At 37.4% G+C, this 22802-nt stretch overlaps 1 long non-coding RNA gene and 1 pseudogene across 1 annotated transcript in view; one reads left to right on the top strand and one right to left on the bottom strand.

Moving 5' to 3' along the window:
- The window catches only part of LOC133233613 (uncharacterized), a 137311-nt gene that overhangs the window by 72801 nt on the left and 41708 nt on the right, over positions 1-22802 (bottom strand). The gene's annotated exons all lie outside the window — the stretch shown is intronic.
- LOC133233612 (transcriptional adapter 2-alpha-like) lies at positions 15161-16553 on the top strand (annotated as a pseudogene).

The following is a 22802-nucleotide window of genomic DNA, read 5'->3' as shown; positions in this document are numbered from 1 at the left end:
TCTTTAGTTTCTTTAGGTAGATATATTCCTAAGTATTTTATTCTTTCCGTTGCAATGGTGAATGGAATTGTTTCCTTAATTTCTCTTTCTGTTTTCTCATTATTAGTGTATAGGAATGCAAGGGATTTCTGTGTGTTGATTTTATATCCTGCAACTTTACTATAGTCATTGATTAGCTCTAGTAATTTTCTGGGGTACCATTTCACACCAGTCAGAATGGCTGCGATCCAAAAGTCTACAAATTATAAATGCTGGAGAGGGTGTGGAGAAAAGGGAACCCTCTTACACTGTTGGTGGGAATGCAAACTAGTACAGCCACTATGGAGAACAGTGTGGAGATTCCTTAAAAAACTGGAAATAGAACTGCCTTATGATCCAACAATCCCACTGCTGGGCATACACATTGAGGAAACCAAAAGGGAAAGAGACACGTGTACCCCAATGTTCATCACAGCACTGTTTATAATAGCCAGGACATGGAAGCAACCTAGATGTCCATCAGCAGATGAATGGATAAGAAAGCAGTGGTACATATACACAATGGAGTATTACTCAGCCATTAAAAAGAATTCATTTGAATCAGTTCTAATGAGGTGGATGAAACTGGAGCCTATTATACAGAGTGAAGTAAGCCAGAAGGAAAAACACCAATACAGTATACTAACGCATATATATGGAATTTAGAAAGATGGTAACAATAACCCTGTATACGAGACAGCAAAAGAGACACTGATGTATAGAACAGTCTTATGGACTCTGTGGGAGAGGGAGAGGGTGGAAAGATTTGGGAGAATGGCATTGAAACATGTAAAATATCATGTATGAAACGAGATGCCAGTCCAGGTTCTAGGCACGATACTGGATGCTTGGGGCTAGAGCACTGGGACGACCCAGAGGGATGGTATGGGGAGGGAGGAGGGAGGAGAGTTCAGGATGGGGAACACAAGTATACCTGTGGCAGATTCATTTTGATATTTGGCAAAACTAATACAGTTATGTAAAGTTTAAAAATAAAATAAAATTTAAAAAAATTTCTAGAAGAAAATGTAGGAGAAACATTATGTAAATTTGAGTTTTGAGATGAGTTTTCAGATATAATATCAAAAGTATGATCCATGAAATAAAAAAGGTAAGTTAGACTTAATTAAAATTTAAACTTTCTGCTCTGCAAAAGCCATTCTTAAGAGAATGAAATGACAGGACAAATTATGGACTAGGAGGCAATATTTGCAAATGATATGTGACAAAGGACCTATCTAAAACTTGTGAAGATCTCTTAAAACTCAGCAATAAGAAAATAAACAACATGGTTAAAATTAAGCAAAAGATCTAAAGAGGTATCTCACCAAAGAAGATAAACAAATGGCAAATAGGCATATGAAAAGATGTTCCACAACTTTTCTCATTAAGGAAATTAAACTTAAAGCAACAATGAGATACTATCACACATTTATTTAAATGGCTAAATTCCAAAACCAGACAAATTCAACTGCTGGCAAGGATATGCATCAACAGAAACTCTCCTTCATTGCTTATGGAAACGCAAATGGTACAACCACTCTGGATGGCAGTTTGGGAGTTTCTTACAAAACTAAAAGTGGTCTTATCATAGGATGACAAAATTCCATCCTTAGATATTCACCCAAATGACTTACCCATGTACATGCACATAGAAATCTACAGCAAATGTTTAGAGTAGTTTTATACATGATCATTAGTTAATGATAATGTGTTCATATTGGTTCATTAATTGTATGACAAATACACAATACTAATGAAAGATATTAATAATAGAAGATACTGCATATGGGGTATGCAGCAACTCTGTACTAACTGAATATTTTATGTAAATCTAAAGCTTTCTAGATTTAAACATTTACTTCAAAAATTAACTTTGACATGGGATAGAACCTTTTTTTTATAAAACACTGAAATTCAAATAATAGTTATTAGTGACTAATCTAATTCGGGTAACGTGATTCCTTGGGACACTAGCCCACCATCTTCTAAGTCTGCTGCTTTCCAAATAAATTCGCCATTCCTTGACCCAACAACTTGTCTCTTGATTGATTAATTGGCCTGTAGTGTGGTAAGTAATAAGAGCTTAGATTCAGTAACAAATCTACCTGGAAATCTGTAGGCAACCCTGAGAAAAATGTTCTCTGTTTGGGGGAAGGGGTATTAGAGAAAAGAAAAAGACAAAGGAAAGATCTAGAGTAAACAGCCAAATAAAGCACAGATGAGGACAGAAAAGACGCAGGCCATGAAGAAGACTGAGACCGTCCCCGCTTCAGATTGGAATCTCTATATCTAACAAAGAACATGATGAAATCGTAGAGTCATTGCTATAGTAGTAGATGTCACTGGCTCAAGAACAAGTGCGATGAGATTAAAGAATGAGGCTGTTGTTCATGCCCAAGTTAAGAAATGAGTCTTTCTAGTCTCATTTTATTTCAAACTTTTTTGAGATTTTAATGGTGAGAAGTGAAATTCTTTGCTGAGAAGTAATTAAAACCATACCGCTAATTAAATAAAAGCAGATTGGAAAATAAGCACATTTTTAGTATACTGAGCTTGTGAATTTACTGCAAAATGTATGCACTGGGAAAACAGCTTTGCTATGAATTAATCCCCAATGGGCTTTTAAACTAAAATCATTTACAACCAAATTCAGTTTTCAAGAAGTCACTAAGCTTCTCTTGAATAAGATGTTTATTTGAATATTGCTTCTATTAAGTATTCATAAAAAAACCCTAAGCATTTAATCTGGCATAGTACCTAATTGACGTAGAGGCCAGATATCAAGGTTATAGTAATCACTGACACTAACTGACTTTGCAGACTTTGGTAAATCAATTACTGGTGTGAGTCAACCCCACTCACAGTACATACAAAAAGCTATTTCTGTCCCTCCAATCACAGAATTGTATTAAGGTTCTAGAAAATCCAGTGTTTAAAATATACAACATGTAAGAGCATCTTGTAAAATTTAAAAATGGCTAAGTAATATAAATTGAAAAGAATAATCCAAAATAGTAAGAGATATTTAACCAACTCCTAAAATATAGTAAATATCCACTATTTACTAGACAGCTTTTAGGAGGAGTAGTCATATAAACTGAATTCAGCTTTTAAAAGGAAGCCTTAGGAAGTGATTCATTAAAATATCTTAGCCATTAAAATTTCCTGGTAAATCCCACGTCCTGAGAACTAATCATGTCCATTTTAATTTTCAGGTATATGTTGAAAATGTCAACTTTATAATAATACAACAATTAATTTTATTTATTGAAGCTCTTTTAAAATATACAGGCACAATTTTTTAAATTTCATAAAATCATTTGGTCTAGAGAAATTAAAATAAGAATCTATTTAAACTGAAAAGATACTTTCAATACTGAATAAAAATCAAATATATACAGTAATATAAATGGACTATAAAGAGTTCCATGTTACTTTGACAGTATTATTTTATTTTAGCATAAAACTACAAAATGGAAAGGTCAAGAGATAGACAATCTACCAGACTGATAATAAATGAATTTACAAAAATTATCTAGGCAGTACTAATAAATACTGTAGATACAATAAATTAACTGAAGGGCCAAAGAATGCCAAGAGCCCAATTTCCCACCAGACATGTTCAATCATAAATGAGTTTGTAAGCCCCAGTCTAGGATTCTAAAATTAGATCAATTTCTAATTATTACATTATATTATGTATACACCAACTGGTCTGATCCCCTGAAATAAACATGGGCTCTTCTTTTTTCGGAAATCCATAGGAGTTGGCATTTCTTATTACATTCTATCTTATTTTATAGGAATAGTTTCCTCAGATTATTTGATGACAAACCTGTCTGGGTTTGTTTTTTTTTTTTTATGTTTTGCTTTTTTTTCCAAGTTATCATCTTAAATAAGATGTTCTTTGGAAAACATTTGGGAAGTGGTTGTTTGTGACCACTGCTGTATTCATCAAAAGATGACTTCAAGAACACACTTGAAAAATGCACCATGCCTTATTCATAGATGTGTACAGTGCTGGATTTACAGTGTCAGGTACACAACATATGACTCATTGAAAAGCATTCACCAGCAAATTCTGCTCCTCATTTGAAGAATTTAGTAAGCACAACATTTTAAAATGTGATAATTTAATGTCCAGAAAGACTAAAAAAAATCTAAAAAATACCATGTATCAATTTAAAGTATAGTGAAAGTATTTAAGGCAAACTTAAAGAACTTAAAAATTATTAATTATTTAATAAATGGTGTATTCTTAATGCCACCATTTAGTAGAATACATATAATAAATAAAATATTTTTATTTTTAAAATTTTATTTACATATAAAGAAACTGGTTGTGAAATAGTTCTCAAACTTTACAGTAGATTTTATGTTTATCTAAAGATACATTTATAAATCATAGAGGTTTAAATATTATTTTAATTTAAAAATATTGGATGTGAAATAAACAATAAAGTGTTCAGCATTAAAAATCGTGAAATATCAACATCTCACCAAAATGGCTAAAATTTAAAAGACTGACAATACCACGTGCTGATGAAAATTTGAGTAACTGAAATGTTTGATAGCAGAAGGTAAAATGGTAAAACCACTTCAGAAAACTACTTAAATATTTTCAAAAATCAACACATATATCTCAAAAACTCAATCATAAAGACATACATCCAACTGAAATAAATACATGTCCATCAAAAGATATGTACAAAAGCTGGGATAACCAAAATATCGATCAAAAGTTAAATAAATGCATTGTTGCTTATTATTTATTCAAGGCATTCTAAAAAAACAAAGAAAAAGAATGAACTACTGCCATATGCAATGACATAGAGAAACCTCACACACATAATGTCAAGATGGAATAGAACTAATAACAAACTAAAACTATAGTGGATACAGATTTTCAGATATCGGGCAACAGGTAGCAAAGAGATAAAAAATGAAGTGAGCCCCACAGTGTGGTCCATGGCTAGTGGTGCTCTACGCTCAGTGATGGACAACAGAGTGATGGTCTCACTGAGCTTTGGAGACAGAAACTGGAATCCGGGGACTGAAGAGGAGGCTGGGAAGGGTACCAGAGAGAAAGCATCTCCAAAAGAGAGAACTAGGGAGTCTAATGATAGTGATCATATGATTAATCATCTAAACTACTTTGGGGAACAAAAGACCGTACTATTAATAATCATGACAGGACAACACATATAAATCTGATGTGTCTTTAGCAAACAGGTATAATCAACCCACTTCCATTTTCCTTGTTTCCACAAAGAATTGCTGTTGAAAGTTGGTCCTAAACATTATTCTGAAACATATTGGTTGTCTCTGTTGGAGGCTCTCTTCCTGCCAGACCCAGTTGTGAGATTCCCTCTTGCACTCTGCTCACAGTGCACCTGGTTTACACGCATATGACTGGTTTACCATTCAGTCACTGGTAACTGAAACTCCATGACGGGTCAGAGATTCTGGCTTGAACAAACTTATAGCATCGCTCATATACTTTGCCAAACTCAGCTTCCATGGATCTTTTTAAAGGGCTGTGATGGTTCTCCAATCTTAAAAATATACTAAAAAATGTGAATTGTGCACTTTAAAAGGTTAAGTTTCAGTCAATTCAGTTCAGTCGCTCAGTCGAGTCCGACTCCTTGAAATCCATAGACTGCAGCACACCAGGCCTCCGTGTCCACCACAAACTCCACTTACCCAAACTCATGTCCATTGAGTCAGTGATGCCATCCAACCATCATTCTCTGCTATCCCCTTCTCCTCCTGCCTTAAATCTGTCCTAGCATCAGGGTCTTTTCCAAGGAGTCAATTCATATTAGGTGGCCAGAGTACTGGAGTTTCAACTTCAACACCAGTCCTTCCAATGAATAGTCAGGACTGATATCCTTTAGGATGGACTGGTTGGATCTCCTTGCAGTCCAAGGGACTCTCAAGAGTCTTCTCCAATACCACAGTTCAGAAGCATCAATTCTTCGGTGCTCAGCTTTCTTTATAGTCCAACTCTCACATCCATAAATGACTACTGGAAAAACCATTGCTTTGACTAGACGGACCTTTGCAGGCAAAGTAATGTCTCTGCTTTTTAATATGCTATCTCGGTTGGTCATAACTTTTCTTCCAAGAAGCAAGCATCATTTAATTTCATGGCTGCAGTCATCATCTAGAGTGATTCTGGAGCCCCAAAATACAAAATCTACCGCTGTTTTGTTTCCCCAACTATTTGCCACGAAGTGATGAGACTGAATGCCATGATCTTCGTTTTTTGCATGTTGAATTTTAAGACAACTTTTTCACTCTCCTCTTTCACTTTCATCAAGAGGCTCTTTAGTTCTTCTTTGCTTTCTGCCATAACAGTGGTGTCATCTGGTTATTGATATTTCTCCTGGTAATCTTGACTCTAGCTTGTGCTTCATCCAGCCAGGCATTTCGCATGATGTACTCTGCATTTAAATTAAATAAGCAGAGTGACAATATACAGCCTTGACATACTCCTTTCCCAATTTGGAACCAGTCCATTGTTTCATGTCCAGTTCTAACTCTTGCTTCTTGATCTGAATACAGATTTCTCAGGAGGCAGGTAAGGTGGTCTGGTATTCCCATCTCTTGAAGAATTTTCCACAGTTTGTTGTTATCAATGCAGTCAAAGACTTTTGCAGAATCAATAAAGCAGAAGTGGATGTTTTTTTTGTATTCTATTTCTTTTTCAATGATCCAACAGATGCTGGCAATTTGATCTCTGGTTCCTCTGCCTTTACTAAATCCAGCTTGAATATCTGGAATTTCACAGTTCATGTACTGTTGAAGCCTGGCTTGGAGAATTTTGAGCATTACTTTACTAGCGTGTGAGATGAGTGCAATTGTGCAGTAGTTTGAGCATTCTTTGGCATTGCCTTTCTTTGGGATTGGAATGAAAACTGACCTTTTCCAGTCCTGTAGCCACTCTGAGTTTTCCAAATTTGCTGGCATATTGAGTGCAACACTTTCACAGCATCATCTTTTAGGATTTGAAATAGCTCAACTGGAATTCCATCACCTTCACTAGCTTTGTTCGTAGTGATGCTTCCTTAGGCCCACTTGATTTCGCATTCCAGGATGTCTGGCTCTAGGTGAGTGATCACACTATCATGGTTATCTGGGTCGTGAAGATCTTTTTGTATAGTTCTGTGTATTCTTGCCACCTCCTCTTAATCTCTTCTGCTTCTGTTAGATCTATACCATTTCTGTCCTTTATTGTGCCCATCATTGCACAAAATATTCCCTTGGTATCTCTGATATTTTTGAAGCGATCTCTAGTCTTTCCCATTCTATCTCACTCTAAGTTTCACAGAGTTGAAATAAATTTCTATGTCCAAGATGGAGCCACGCCATCTTGGCATATCTTTGGTGCCATGTCAGCACCAGAACTTATGTAACTTTGATATCCCTATAAAGCCATTTTATCAGAAATGCAGTATATCCAGTCAGCCAATCCCAAATACCAAGCCAACCCATGGCTCTATACTTGCTTCCCCATGCTTAATCCATTGTTTATTTTTCTTATCCTTGCTTCTTATTCTTTGCCCTATAAAAAAGGTTCCTGCTTTCTGCCCTATTTTGCAGTTCTCTGGGTCCTTGGGAATGAATACTGCCCACTTCATGAAATATTAAACTATTGAAATGTTAAAAAGAATTTTTTTAACTTGTGCCGGGCATAAACACTAGTCCGAACTTTCTCCCAAGTGATTTTAGTTTGGGATCTTCATGAAATCTCCACTTCAGTCATGCTGTTCTAAATTTGCATCTCAGGAGACTTCCCTGATGATCCAGTGGTTGATAATCTGCCTGCCAATGCAGGGGACATGGGTTTGATACCTGGCCTGGGAAGATTCGACATGTTGCCCAGCAACTAAACCCATGCACCACACACTGGAGCCCATAAGCCACAACTACCCAAGTTCAAGCACCCTAAAGCCCATGTTGGCAGCAAGTGAAGCCACTGCAGGGAGAAGCCCACCCACTTTAACTAGACAGTAGCCCCCTGCCCACTGCAACTAGGGAAAGACTGCACATAGCAACCAAGACTCGGTGCAGCCAGAAGTTAAATACATAATAAGATGGTAGATATGCACCAAAAACTGCAGTCCATGGGGTTGCTAGGAGTCGGACACGACTGAGCGACTTCACTTTCACTTTTCATTTTCATGCATCGGAGAAGGAAATGGCAACCCACTCCAGTGTTCTTGCCTGAAGAATCCCAGGGATGGGGGAGCCTGGTGGGCTGCCATCTATGGGGTCGCACAGAGTCGGACACGACTGAAGCGACTTAGCAGCAGCAGCAGCATGCTCCAAAAATAAAATCAATATATTTAGATTTCAGAAAGTACAAACAGCGAATCTCAGAATTTCTCTCCAGTAAGGTTAACTTTAGTTTTCTTAAGTAAATTGGTGCAGCAATCATTTCATTATACCTCCACTTTATCTCCTATGCCAAAATCTAGCACAAATGATTTGAGCATCTAGTTGGGGAAAGGAGACAGGTTTTCTCTGTAGAGCATGACTCTTCAAAAGAATCGATATTAGAAGGACAGCAAGGGGAGGACAGAGCTAGCTAAAGAGTATTCTTCTATGTTGTAAATAAAAATTTTGAGAATTCCTCCTTGCAAGGACTTCATTTAAACTATCTTTATATAGCTCTCACCATAGTTGATGTTTTACATTTATCTATTTATCTGATCTTTCCCTTCAAACTATAAACTCCCTGAGGGCAGGGCCTGTGTCTTCTCCATCTTACAGTTTTTTCATATCACCTCTCCCAATTCTCCTCCTACAGAAGGCCCTTAACTGTGTTTTGAATTAATAACATTGGGTTTTATTCAGGTTTGGAGTTTAGAATGCTGTATAATGGTTCTCTTTCTGGAACTCATGCTGCTCGTAGTGGAGAACAGTAAGTAGCCAATCCATTACAGAAATGAATAAACAATCCTGCATTCTGTGAAAACATCCAAGGAAATGCTACCTATGAGGTCTTCTCAGTAGAGATTTGAACACACAGGATAAAAATAAAAGCAATGTTGCAGGCCCTCTCCCCCAACAGCTTCAAATATGTGCTTTGGTTTGAAACAGATGGATTTTCATTGAGCACAATACTCTGACAGCTAAAAATAAAACAAATGCCCTTTCTGATACTTTAGAATACCCAAGGCCCATGATTCAAGAAAATACATGGAGAAATGTCATCACTTATTTAACTCCTGTAAAGAGTTTCCAAAATAAAATTGCTGATGCTGCTTATCTTGGTTCATGTAAATATTTTTAAAGGAAAGGATCTAGATGCCTTTTTATGCCTCAGCACTATAATAGATAAGATGTAAAAAGACTCTAAGTTCCTAGGAATAAATCAATAATATTTTTATATATATTAGAAGCTATTTTAACTCACAGAATACTCAGAGAGTCCTAATTTGATTTCTTTCTTGTAAGCATTTGGGAGATACAAGTGTTTTATTTCAATTTTATAGATGAGGAAACTGAAGGGTACAGAACTGAGGTGATTTTTCCAAAGTCATCACCCCAAGGTTAATGCTTCCACATCCTGAACTCTTATTTTTTAAATCATGCAGTTTTGCTACTGATCTTTTGGTACTATAGTGTTCTTATTCCCCTTTATTCTACCTTGGTGTCTGTGGAAAATATTGCTAATGAGGTACTTTCCTCTAGCAGGGTTACCATGTGATAGCAATTTCCACCTTGACTCAGAGCAGTAGGAAAAATAACAAAGGAAAAATTACAAAGAGCATCTGCTGATGATAGCAAAGGCTGTAGAGGGGCTAGAATGGAAAATTCTGGGAACAAGACTGAAGCTTCCCCTAAAAGCTACACAGCACTTTATGCATGGATCTCTTAGCAATTTTTCTTCAGTCATCAGTAGATGACAATGATCTAGAATGTAGGACTGCAGTAAGCAAGTTTAAGTGGGCTAACCACGGAAAATGACCTGAGAATTTGCAATGTACTGCCACAATTTATACACAACCAAGAAATTTTATGGTGCAGCATTAAATAAGAATGACAGCTAGTTAATGTCTGTAAGTGATGACCTTCCACTTCCCTCATGTCTTCGCAATAGCAGCGGATGCCTTACACCAGCGTTGATTCCTGCCATTCTAAAGCTGCTTTCAAAGGCTTTTCTACTGCTGCAGTAAGTGCCAATGCAGCTATATTGCTCCATTTTAACTAAGCTCTTTCCATTATAATCTAAATCCTTCATGCTTCATGCCAATTACCATAACTATCAGCTTTAATCTGACATTTCAAAAAACAGAATTTCAAATATCAAATACACATTCCATATTTCTCTTCCTACAAAAACATTCAAACTGTGCTAGTATTTGGTTTCAGGATTCATTCATCTGATCAAAAATTAAGTAATAAACTGGTTGAAGAAAAACTCTCAAGTCAATTTTGGAAGAATTGAGCAAAATTTTATTATGGACTGGATGTTAAATGATATTAGGAAATTATGTGCTTTTATTAGGTGTAATATGATATTATGCTTTTTAGAGGGAAGTCTATTTTTAGGAAATACCAATTGAAGTATTTGTAGGTAAAGTGTAATGATATCTGCAACTTACTTATTGAATTTAATCCAAAAATAAATATACATATGTATACACAGAAAAAGTTATAGATGATTAAATAAATGAAGCAGATATAAAAATTACTGAATACTTTGTGGATATATTTGCTAACAGAGGTACTGAGGTAAACAAAGTTCCTGACTTCATAGTCCAGTAGTCTAATTAAAGATATGCAAATATAATAACTATTGCAATTTGTAATGAATATAGTACTAGCAGTGGAGGAGGTAATGGCAACCCACTCTGGTATTCTTGCCTGGAAAATCCTATGGACAGAGGAGACTGGCGGTCTACAGTCTACAGGGTCACAAAGAGTCAGACATGACTCAGCACGCAAGCACACTAGCAGTAGGTAGCAAGACACCTGAAAGCATAAAAGCGGAAGAAAATAATTCTACCTACAGATGTGAAGTGAAGACTTCCACAGGGAGTGATGCCTATAGAGGGACTTAAAAATATATACATGAACAGGAAAGACATTGGCAGAGGGAAGGGATGGGCATCACTGTGGAAGCCTGAAATAGAATAAAAGGGTTAGGAAACAGCACACTCTAGGTGACTAGGCCCCTGAGCATGAGATAGAAAGAGTGAGAGATAAGTCTGGAAAGTCATGCAAACTGGGGATCTGATAAGAAGAGTACATTCTACCAAAGAGTCACAATATTTTCCTAGAGGCAGTATGAATCCTTAAAAGATGTTTAAATTGTGTTAGCTTGACTTATTGTGGTGATCACCCCACAATATATACAAATATGGAATCATTATTGCATACATCTGAAGCTAACAATGTTACATGTCAATTATATCACAATTTTTAAAGAGTTGTTAAGAAAAGGATCGGCTTTCCAGGTGGTTCAGTGGTAAAAATTCCGCCTAACAATTTAGGAAACACAGGAGATGTGAGTTCAATCCCTGGGTTGGGACGATCCCCTGGAGGAGGAAATGGCAATCCACTCCAGTATTCTTGCCTGGAAATCCCCTGGACAGAGAAGCCTGGTGGGCTACAGTACATAGGGTCACAGAGAGTTGAACACAACTAAGCGATTACACACGCACATATGCAAGAAAGGGTATGGAAAGCTCATTAATCCATGACTTATCAACTGAGTAGTTATTTGAACTCCTGGATCAAAACAACTTCTTGGTTAGCATCTTACAAAAATAATCCTAAATCTCACAACAATTTGAAGAAAATAATGACAATTTTTCTGATTAAGTGAGCCAAGTCTAAACAATTAGGCCCAGAGAAAGCATACCAATGGAGATTAAATACTGGAAGCTGTTAATTAAATAACACATAGATAAATATGTGTCAATTAAGAAAATATGACATGCACATATAAGGACTAGAAACTAAACCAAAGAAAAGATAATTTAAGGAAAATGGTTCACAAATATTGGAAGATTAACTTTTAAAGGAAATCAACCCTAATGTTGGATAGCATCACCAATTCAATGGACATGAACTTGGGCAAACTCCGGGAGATAGTGAGGGACAGGGAGGCCTGGCATGCTGCAGTCCATGGGGTCACAAAGAGTCAGACACAACTTAGCAACTGAACAAATCTGAATATTCATTGGAAGGGCTGATGCTGAAGCTGAAGCTCCAATACCTTGGCCACTTGATGCAAAGAGCTGGCTCATTGGAAAAGACCCTGATGCTGGGAAAGATTGAGGGCAGGGGGAGAAGGGGATGACAGAATGAGCTTTTGGATGACATCACCAACTCAATGGACATGAGCTTGAGCAAACTCAGGGAGAGAGTGAAGGACAGGGAAGCCTGCTGTGCTGCCATTCATGGGTAAAGGGTGAGACAAGAATTAGTGACTGAACAACAAAAACTTTGAAGAACTTTTCACCAGTGTGTTAATCCACTCATGAACACTGAATTTTTTTCATCAAAGATAATTGGCTATTCATTCAAGCCTATGAACAAACAACCCTCCTAAATTTTTAGGAGTTGATACTGGATACCAAATGGCAAATGAATATAAGGTCTCAGTGAAATGATTATCCAATATAGAAACTATGTTTCCATATGCCACTTTGCATTTTGAAAAATCCACCTTTATATACAAATAAAGAAGCTACACCTCTACTGCTGTCTGATTTTGTTTAAGCCTATATTTACCTTTTAAAATTTGGTCAGTGTAAGATTAGCTTGGTTGCATCCTCAGACTCAATTTCCCTATTTTTTTAATTTTAACTTTTTCTTCACAAATCATATATACTGGATACTGCAAGAAAGTACATTTTAAGTAATTTTTCATTTTAGTTTTGTCAGATGCTGTGTATATGCTGGTAATGCTGTGTATTATCACCCTACATATTTAACTACTATGCAGAGTAAGTACATCATGAAAAATGCCAGGCTGGATGAAGCACAAGCTAGAATCAAGATTTCTGGGAGAAATATCAACAGCCTCAGATATGCAAATGATATCACTTTAATGGCACAAAGTGAAGAGGAACTAAAGAGCCTCTTTTTTAATTTATTTTTTAATTGAAGGATAATTGCTTTACAGAATTTTGTTTTGTGTCAAACCTCAACCTGAATCAGCCATAGATATACATATATCCCCTCCCTTTTGAACTTTCCTCCCATCTCCCTCCCCATTGCACCCCTCTAGTTGATACAGAGTCTCTGTTTGAGTTTCTTAGTCCTTCAGCAAATTCCCAGTTGGCTATCTGTTTAGCATATGGTAATGTAAATTTCCATGTTACTCTTTCCGTACATCTCAGCCCCTCCTCCCTCTCCCCATGTCCACAATGCTATTCTTTATGTCCGTTCCTCCAGTGAATTCTTCAGTACCATTTTTCTAGACTCCATATATATGCATTAGAATATGGTATTTATCTTTCTCTTTCTGGCTTACTTCACTCTGTATAATAGGTTCTGGGTTCATCCACCTCATTAGAACTGACTCCAAGGCATTCCTTTTTATGGCTGAGTAATATTCTATTGTGTATACGTACCACAACTTCTTTACCCATTCATCTGTCGATGGACATCTAGGTTGCTTCCATATTCTAGCTATTGTAAACAGTGCTGCAATGAACAATGGGATACATGTGTCTTTTCAATTTTGTCTTCCTCAGGTTATATGACTAGAAGTGAGATTGCTGGGTCATATGGTGGTTTTATTCCTAGTTTTTTTAAGGAATCTCCATACCATCTTCCATAGTGCTGTATAGTTCCCTTTTCTCCACACCCTCTCCAGCATTTACTGTTTGTAGATTTTTTGATGATGGCCATTCTGACCGGTGTGAGGTGATATCTCATTGCAGTTTGGGTTTGCATTTCTCTAGGAATGACCAATGTTAAGCATCTTTTCATGTGTTTGTTAGCCATCTGTATGTCTTCTTTGGAGAAATGTCTGTTTAGGTCTTTTTCACACTTTTTTGGGTTGTTTGTTTTTCTGGTATTGAGTTGTATGAGTTGCTTGTATATTTTGGAAATTAATCCTTTGTCAGTTGTTTCATTTGCTCTTATTTTCTCCCATTCTGAGGGTTGTCTTGTCACCTTGCTTATAGATTCCTTTGCTGTGCAAAAGCTTTTAAGTTTAATCAGATCCCACTTGTTTACTTTTGTTTTTATTTCCATTACTCTAGAAGGTGGGTAAGAGAGGATCTTGCTTCAATTTATGTCATCAAGTGTTATGTCTATATTTTCCTCTAAGAGTTTTATAGTTTCTGGTCTTACCTCTTGATGAGGGTGAAACAAGAGAGTGAAAAAACTCATGTTTCAGAGTAAAAAAGTCACGTCTGACTCTGCGACCCCATGGACTGTAACCCAGAAGGCTTCTTTTCCCACGGGAATTTTCAAGGCAAGAATACTGGAGTGGGTTGCCATCTCCTTCTCTGTGGGATTTGTGACCTAGGGATCAACCCTCATCTCCTGCACTGGCAGGCTGATTCTTTACCATGGTTCCACGTGAGAAGCCTGCTGTGTATAAAACATACTCCTAATAACATGAGATGTTCTAACTTCACTTTTCAGACTTAAAACTTTTTCAGGGCTTAATGTAACACTATTTAATTTTTTTCTCTAATTTATCAGAATGAGGAATTATGGCTTATAATCACATGGTTATAATCTAGTATGGAAGAAAAATAAGAATTTTAATGCAAAGATCTATTTAGGAGATAGTTTTTGGGAAATTTTAGAAATAAAGTAAATATACTTAAATATAGTTTCTTAATAGATTGCTGGAGTACTCAAAGAAAAGAGACAAGAAACTTTAAAGTAAACAACATTAAAATCCTTAGCAAGCACTTGTATACTAGATCCCTGGGAGGAATTATAACATCTGTTGGGTTTTTCTTAATGTGAATTCCTGGGCTACCAATTAGAAATGGAAAATTACTTGAGTTGCACATGTAGCCCACAGTAACTAATCAGACTCTAGGATTCTCCCACACTAGCCTTTTGGTCATACCACTAGAAGAAAACAAAGAAAATGTTGACATTGTCAGAGAAGAAACAGAGAGCTCTTTATCTACTTAAAACTAGGATGGGCGGAGGAGAGGGAAGCAGTGAGGTTCTGAAATCTCCTTGAAGCAGCTCAGATTAAAGAAGATCAAAGCAACAGGTTTTGCCAACTGGGGAATGGACAGTTTGGGTTCCTTTAGCAATGATCCCTCTGATAAGCCACCTTGCCAAGGTTGCTCCACCTACCTCATGGAGCTTTATATCAAGTGTGCAATTTCCTTATTTCCTCTGCTTACCGTGTTTCACTTGAGGATTTGAGTACAAGAAACATCAAAGTGATTATACTTATGAAATGTAGATTTTCCTCTTCTTGACCCTAGCTGGATTTTCAAGAAGAAATGGCCCTTTTACAAGCTGTGATGGAATGTGGCTTTGGAAATTGGTAGGATATAACCAATCAGATGTGCGCCAAGACCAAGGAGGAGTGTGAGAAGCACTATATGAACCATTTCTTCAATAACCCTCTCTTCACATCTACCCTGCTGAACCTGAAGCAAGCAGAGGAGGCAAAAACTGCTGACACTGCCGTTCCATTTCACTCTGCAGACGACCCTCCCCGACCTACTTTTAACTCCTTGTTTTCTCAGGACGTGGCAGGATACGTGCCAGCTCAAGCAGATTTCATACAGCAGTTTGACAATTATGCGAAGTGGAACTTGAGAGATATTGATTTTGTCGAAGATGACTGGGACATTCTACATGCTCTGAAGATGGCTGTAGTAGATATCTATCATTCCAGGATGAAGGAGGACAAAGATGAAAAAAAATTGAGATCACGAATTAATCAACCTTAGGAAGTTTCAGTTAATGGAACGATGATACCCCAAGGAAGTCCAAGATCTTTATGCAAAAAATGAGGTGATTTGCAAGGACAGTGGGGCCGGTGGGGCCTGACAAGTTCATTGAAAGCCAGGCATTGGAATTTGAACTCCAAAGGGAAATCAAAAGGCTCCAGGAATACAGGACAGCAGGCGTTATCAATTTTTGTAGCGCCAGAAGTTACAATCACCTCAAGAAGACTCAAGAAGAGGAACCCCTCAAACACAGAATGCGCTCCGAGGTCCTCCAGTGCATCAGGACAGCAGCGCCTGCCAGCAGTGGCTCCACCCGCAGGCTGACGTTGACTCTGACTTGAGTCCTTCTGTTCAAATGACTTCGAATTCAGGTAGATGAAGTGTACTGCCCTTGAAACTCAGCGGCCTCCCTGGCACAGAGAAGTTGAGTGAAAAAGAAAAGGAGCTCTGTTAGATGGTGAGGTTGGTCCCAGGAGCCTATTTAGAATACACATCTGCTCTATTGAACAAATGTCACAAGCAAAGGGGCTTGAAACTGGCCCAGGCGAGAGCACTCATCAAGACAGACATGAACAAAACCCAGAAAATCTATGATTTCATCATCTGAGAAGGATACATCACCAAAGCCTGTGAGGCTCCCCAGGAGTACTGCGGGCCAAAGGGCCGCAAGGGCATTCTGGAGCCTCATTTTTTAACTGAATTCTCATTGAGAAAAAAGGGAAAGAAAAAAGGAAATCTTCAGTTGTATTAGTGTCTACTTTCTTCCCCACCCTGCTTTAAAATACTCCTGTTGTTGGTATTGTACTGCAGAGTTATGTGCTAGATAAGCTATTATTAATTGTGTGTGGGCATTCATTCCTAATACCTCTTGTAACTAAAACAAGAACCATAGTACCACACATCACAGTATTGGTAGAAGTAGAACTAAACCAGTCTGTAGTCCCAGGAGTCCAGCTCAGATCCTCATACCTGCTTAGGAGGTTGGTTTTCTAATTATCTGTTTTGCATTCAAACATTACACACAGATGTTAAATAAAGAGGCTATATAGAGAGAAAGCTTTCTCCTTCTGTCCGAGATTTTATTTTTAAGCTAACAACTTAGGTTTATGAGCAGAAAGGAGGAAAACCTCCCCCATGATGGTCTTGTCCCAAACTGCACCTTGAACTTGAATGTTTGGTTCTGTAATCTGCAGTCTGACTCTCTCAACTGCAGAAGACTTTTTGAGTAGGTTACACCCGATATAAAATGTCTCTGTTATTTTTAGAACAAATGGATTAAAATGTTTTGCTACTTAAAAAAAAAAAAAAAAACTAGGATAAAGAATGCAAGATGCAAATAGCCAGATTATTATTACTTTTTAATCAAGAAGCACCTGAGATAATCCTGTTAAGTTTTCCATTGAGTTCATGGCCTAGAAAATTTAATACAGCCTTCAGGGAACCTGCAGGCACAACACAAAGGTGCCATCTAAAATTTGAAATATTTAAAATCCCAGTATAACCTTTAAAAATGCTTGCAAATTTTGTATTCTTCTCCTTAATATATCAATGCTTCTTTTGAAGTAAAAATGGCTTCAGCTACCTACAAGTTAAATTACTAGCCCTTTTCATAAATCTTTGAATAAAACCAATGTTTTCTAAGATAACCATGCTTATTTCCAGCTTTATATTTCCAAAGCATACTCAGCTGGAGAAGAATGACCCAGAAAAAATCTAAAGGTTTCCATGTAAAGATCACATGCTTAGGATAACACTGAGGTCTCTAGTGCTCCAGAGAAGGACTATCTGCTCTTCAGTTAGTGAAGACTGTTGGTATTTTATTCACTCATTCGTGTCTGATTCTTGAAACCCCATGGACTGTAGCCCACCAGGCTCCTCTGCCCATGGGATTTCCCAGGCAAGAATACTAGAGTGGGTTGCCAGGCCTTTCTCCAGGGGATTTTCCCCACCCAGGGATCAAACCCAGGTTTCCTGAAAGGTAGGCAGATTCTTTACTGTCTTAGCCACCAGAAATGTCCAGCTTCCCACCAGGGAAGTTGATATTTTAAAGGTATTTTTCATTACTAGGGGAACTACTAGTACTATGGTACTATTGGTCATGTCTTGAGATCAGAGAAGAAACAGAAATTATATTTTAGGTTAAACTAAGAAAAATTTGAGGGAAAAACGATGATTTTCCCAGCTTTGGCTCACCTTTAGATCAACAGCAACTGAACTTAAAAGCAAATGCCACAGTTTTGCCAAAAGAAAACTGTAAGGTTTTAGGCCCCACAGTAGTCAGACAGCATAAGGTAAGCGAGTATGATTAGAAATCTGAATAAGAACTTTCTTTTCCTTATTTTTTCAACTGCCTATATAATTGACTATAACATTTGTTGCAGGTGTACAACATAGTTGTTCAACACATACACATTATGAAATGACCTCCATAAGTCTAGTAACGGTCTATCACCATACAAAGTTTTAAATTATTGTTGATTATATTCCCTATGCTGTACATTACCTCCCCAGGACTTACTTATTATATAACTAGAAGTTTGTACTGGGCTTCCCTGAAAGTTCAGTTGGTAAAATATCCACCTGCAATGCAGGAGACCCTGGTTCTATTCCTGGGTTGGGAAGATCTGCTGGAGAAGGGATAGGCTACCCACTACAGTATTTGTGGGCTTCCCTGTGTTTCAGCTGGTAAAGAATCTGGCTGTAATGCAGGAGACTTGCGTTCAATTCCTGGGTTGGGAAGATCGCCTGGAGAAGGGAAAGGCTACCCACTTCAGTATTCTGGTCTGGAGAATTCCATGGACTCTATAGTCAACAGGGTCGCAAAGAGTCAGACACAACTGAGTGTAAATGCTGTGCTGTGCAAAAGTTTATACTTATTCATCTCCTTTGCCAATCTTATCCATTCCTCCACCCGCCTCTCTTCTGGCAACCCACCAGTTTGTTACCTGTATCTATGAGTCTGTTTCTGCTTTGTTTTGTTTGTTGATTTGTTCTTATGTTCCACATACAAGTGAAATTATACAGGATTTGTCTTTCTCTGTCTGACTTATTTCACTTTGCTTAATACATTCTCGATCCATCCATGTTGTTGTAAATGGAAAGATTTCATTCTTTCTCATGACTAATATTTCATTTCTTATATTAATAGCATCTTCTTTATCCATTCACCTATCAGTGAACACTTAGGTGACCTCCAAGTTTTGGCAACAATAAACCACTGTGATGAACAAAGAGGTCATATATTTCTTCAAATTAGTGAGTTTTGTTTCTTTGTATAGATGTCAAAGAGTGGAATTGGTGGGTGGTATGGTAGTTCTATTTTTAATTTTTTGAAGAATCTCTATGCTGTCTACCATAGTGGCCACACAAATTTATATTCTCACCAATAGTGTAAGAGGGTTCCCTTTTCTCCACATCCTCTGTAGCATTTATTGCTTATAGATTTTTTGATGACAACCATTCTGATCAGTGTGAGGTGATACCTCATTGTAGTTTTGATTTGCAACTCTCTAATAATTAGTGATATTGAGAAGCTTTTCATGTGTTTGTTTTCCATCTGTGTGTCTTCTTTGGTGAAATATCTATTTAGGTCTTCTGCCATTTTTTCACCAGGTTGTTCTTTTTATTATTGAGCTGCATGTGCTGTTTGTATATTTTAGAGATTAATCTTTCATCAGTTGCCTCATTTGAAAATATTTTCTCTCATTCTGAAGATTGTCTTTTTGTTTTGTTTATAGTTTCTTTTGTTCTGAAAAAAAAACATTTAATTAGGTCCCTTTTGTTTATTTTGTTTTTATTTTCATTACTCCAGGACATGGGTTACAAAAGATCTTGCTGCAATTTATGTCAGAGAGTGTTATGCCTGTGTTTTCCTCTAAGAGCTTTAGTGTCTGGCTTACTTTTATGTCTTTAATCCATTCTGAGGTGTGTGTGTGTGTGTGTGTATGGTGTTAGAGAGTGTTCTAATTTCATTCTTTTACATGTAGCTATCCAGTTTTACCAGCACCACTTATTGGTGAGACTGTCTTTTCTCTATCGTATATTCTTGCATTCTTTGTCACAGATTATGTATATGGGTTTATCTATGGGCTTTCTATACGGTTCCATCGATCCATTTTTTTGGTAATATGCCAGTACCATACTGTCTTGATTACTGTAGCTTTGTATTGTAGTCTGAAGTCAGGGAGCCTGATTCCTCAAGCTCCATTTTCTTTCTCAAGATTGCTTTGGCTATATAGGATTTTTTGTATTTCTATATAAGTTGTAAAAAAAATTTTGTTCTATGAAAATTTCCATTGGTCATTTGATAGAGATTACACTGAATTTGTAGACTGCTTTGGGTAGTACTGTTAAATGGGTTTTTAAAATTCTTTTCATAGTTCTCTCTTTCTTCTCTTTCTCTCTTCCCTTGTGACTTGATGACTATCTCTAATGTCATAACTGAATTCCTTTCCTTTTAATGCTTGTGTATCTACTGTAGACTTTTGGTTTGTGATTACCATGAAGTTTATAAATAATGACATAAAAACAACCTAAAACCTATATATATATGTGTGTGTATATATACACACACATACATGTTTTACATGTGTGTATATATATATTCACATATACAGGTTATATATTATATGGTTGTAGGTTATAACCATATATATGTGGTTGTCCTTTTTAGGCTGTCTATCTTTTAAGTTGAAATGCATTTTAAAAGCCTTATATTTTCATACCCCCCCCAAGTTTTTATATTTTTTATGTTATATTTTACATGTTTTTATTTTGCATATTCTGTAAGTGGTTATTATAGATTTGGACAATTTTTACTACTTTTGTCTTTTAACCTTCTTACTAGTTTTATAATGTTACTATAGGTTTGCCTCTACATGAGATTTTTTTCTTTCATAATTTTCTTATTTCCAGTTGTAGCCATCTCTTCTCCACTTAGAATAATCCTTTTAACATTTCTTGTAAGGCCAGTTTAGTGGTGATGAACTCCTTCAGCTTTTGCTTGTATATAAAACTCTAAATGATAATCTTGCCAAGTCAGGTACTCTTGGTTGTCAATTTTTTCCCTATCATATCATTCCACTTCCTTCTAACCTGCAAAGTTTCTGCTGAAAAGTCAGTTTATTGTATTCTGGGAGCTCCCTTGTACATAACTAGCTGTGTCTCCATTGCCACTGTTAGTTTCTTTACCTTTGCTTTTTTCATTTTAATTATAGTATGTCTTGGTGGGGACCTCTAGATTCATCTTGTTTGGGACTCTCTGTGTTTCTTGGACCTAGATGTCTGTTTCCTTGCCAGGTTACAGATGTTTTCAGCTATTATTTCTTCAAAAAGTTCTCTGCCCCTTTCTCTATCTCTTCTCCTTCCAAGACCCCTATAATGTGAGTATTTCTGCACTTGATGTTATCCCGAAGGTCCTTTAAACTATATTCATTTTTCTCATACTTTTTTCTTTTCAGCTTCCATTATTTTCACTACTCTTGTCTTCTAGATTTCTGGTTCATTCTTCTATATCATCTAATTTACTGTTGATTCCCTTTAGTGTACTTTTTACTTTAGTTGTATTCTTCAGTTCTGGTTGATTCTTTATACATTTTTTATCTCTTTGTTGAAATTCTCACAGTGTTCATCCATTTTTATCCCAAGTTTTGTGACCATATTTATGACAATTATCCTGAACTTTTTATTGAGTAGATCAAAATATTTCCATTTTGTTTAGTCCTTTTTCTGAGGTTTTGTCTTGGTCTTTCATTTGGAACATATTCTTCTGTCTCCTCATTTTGCCTAATTCTCTGTATTTAAGACTTAAGTGAAGTCGCTCAGTCGTGTCCAACTCTTTGCGACCCCATGGACTGTAGCCTACCAGGCTCCTCCATCTGTGGGATTTTCCAGGCAATAGTACGGGAGTGGGTTGCCATTTCCTTCTCCAGGGGATCTTCCCCACCCAGGGATCGAACCCAGGTCTCCTGCATTGTAGACAGACGCTTTACCGTCTGAGCCAACAGAGAAGTCTCTCTGTTTACTTCTTTGTATTTGGTAGGTAAGTTATATCTCTCAACCTTGGAGAAGTGGTCTTATGTAGTAGATGTCCTCTAGGACCCAGAAGCACACCCCGCTCTGGCCACCAGAGCCAGATGTGTAACAGGTATTCCCAATGTGAGCTGTATGCACCTTTCTGTTGTGGTGGTGCTGACTGCTACAGTCACTCTGGTATTCAGGGCTGACTCCTGGCCCAGCTGGCTGCAATGCCCAGCAGTGCATGACTGTAGGTACATTCATGTACATTCATGTATCAAGTAGGGTAGGCCCTCAATGTGACTCCGTATAAGGAACAATGGTATGTTACTGCTGCTAGGGGGCAGAAATCCCCAGTTCACAACCACTGCAGAGGTCCTGGTAGGCAAGGCAAGCCCCTAGCACAACTGACTATGAGACCTGGTGTTGCATAACCACTGCAGGAACTGGTTGGTGCCACAGGCCCCTGGAAGTAATAGTCTAGAAGGAGTATTTCAAAATGGCACTCCTCTAGTATAGCTGTCTGCAAAGTAGAATAAGATCACAAAAATTACTGCTGCCAGAATCTCAGTCCCCAGGGAGTGTTACAGCTGCCTCCTATCTCTCTTCAAGTTTAGCAAGTGAAAGTGAAAGTGAAGTCATGTCCGACTCTTTGCGACCACATGGACTGTAGCCTACCAGGCTCCTCCCTCCATGGGATTCTTCAGGCAAGAGTACTGGAGTGGGTTGCCATTTCCTTCTCCAGGGGATCTTCCCTACCCAGGGATCAAACCCTGGTCTCCCGCATTCCAGGCAGACGCTTTAACCTCTGACCCACCAGGGAAGCAAGTGGCACCTTTCAAATTGCTACCTCTACAT

Source organism: Bos javanicus, chromosome 20, assembly GCF_032452875.1.
Source record: "Bos javanicus breed banteng chromosome 20, ARS-OSU_banteng_1.0, whole genome shotgun sequence".
NCBI lineage: Eukaryota > Metazoa > Chordata > Mammalia > Artiodactyla > Bovidae > Bos > Bos javanicus.
Note: the sequence above shows the minus strand (reverse complement) of the source record. Positions and strands in the feature narration are given on the sequence as shown.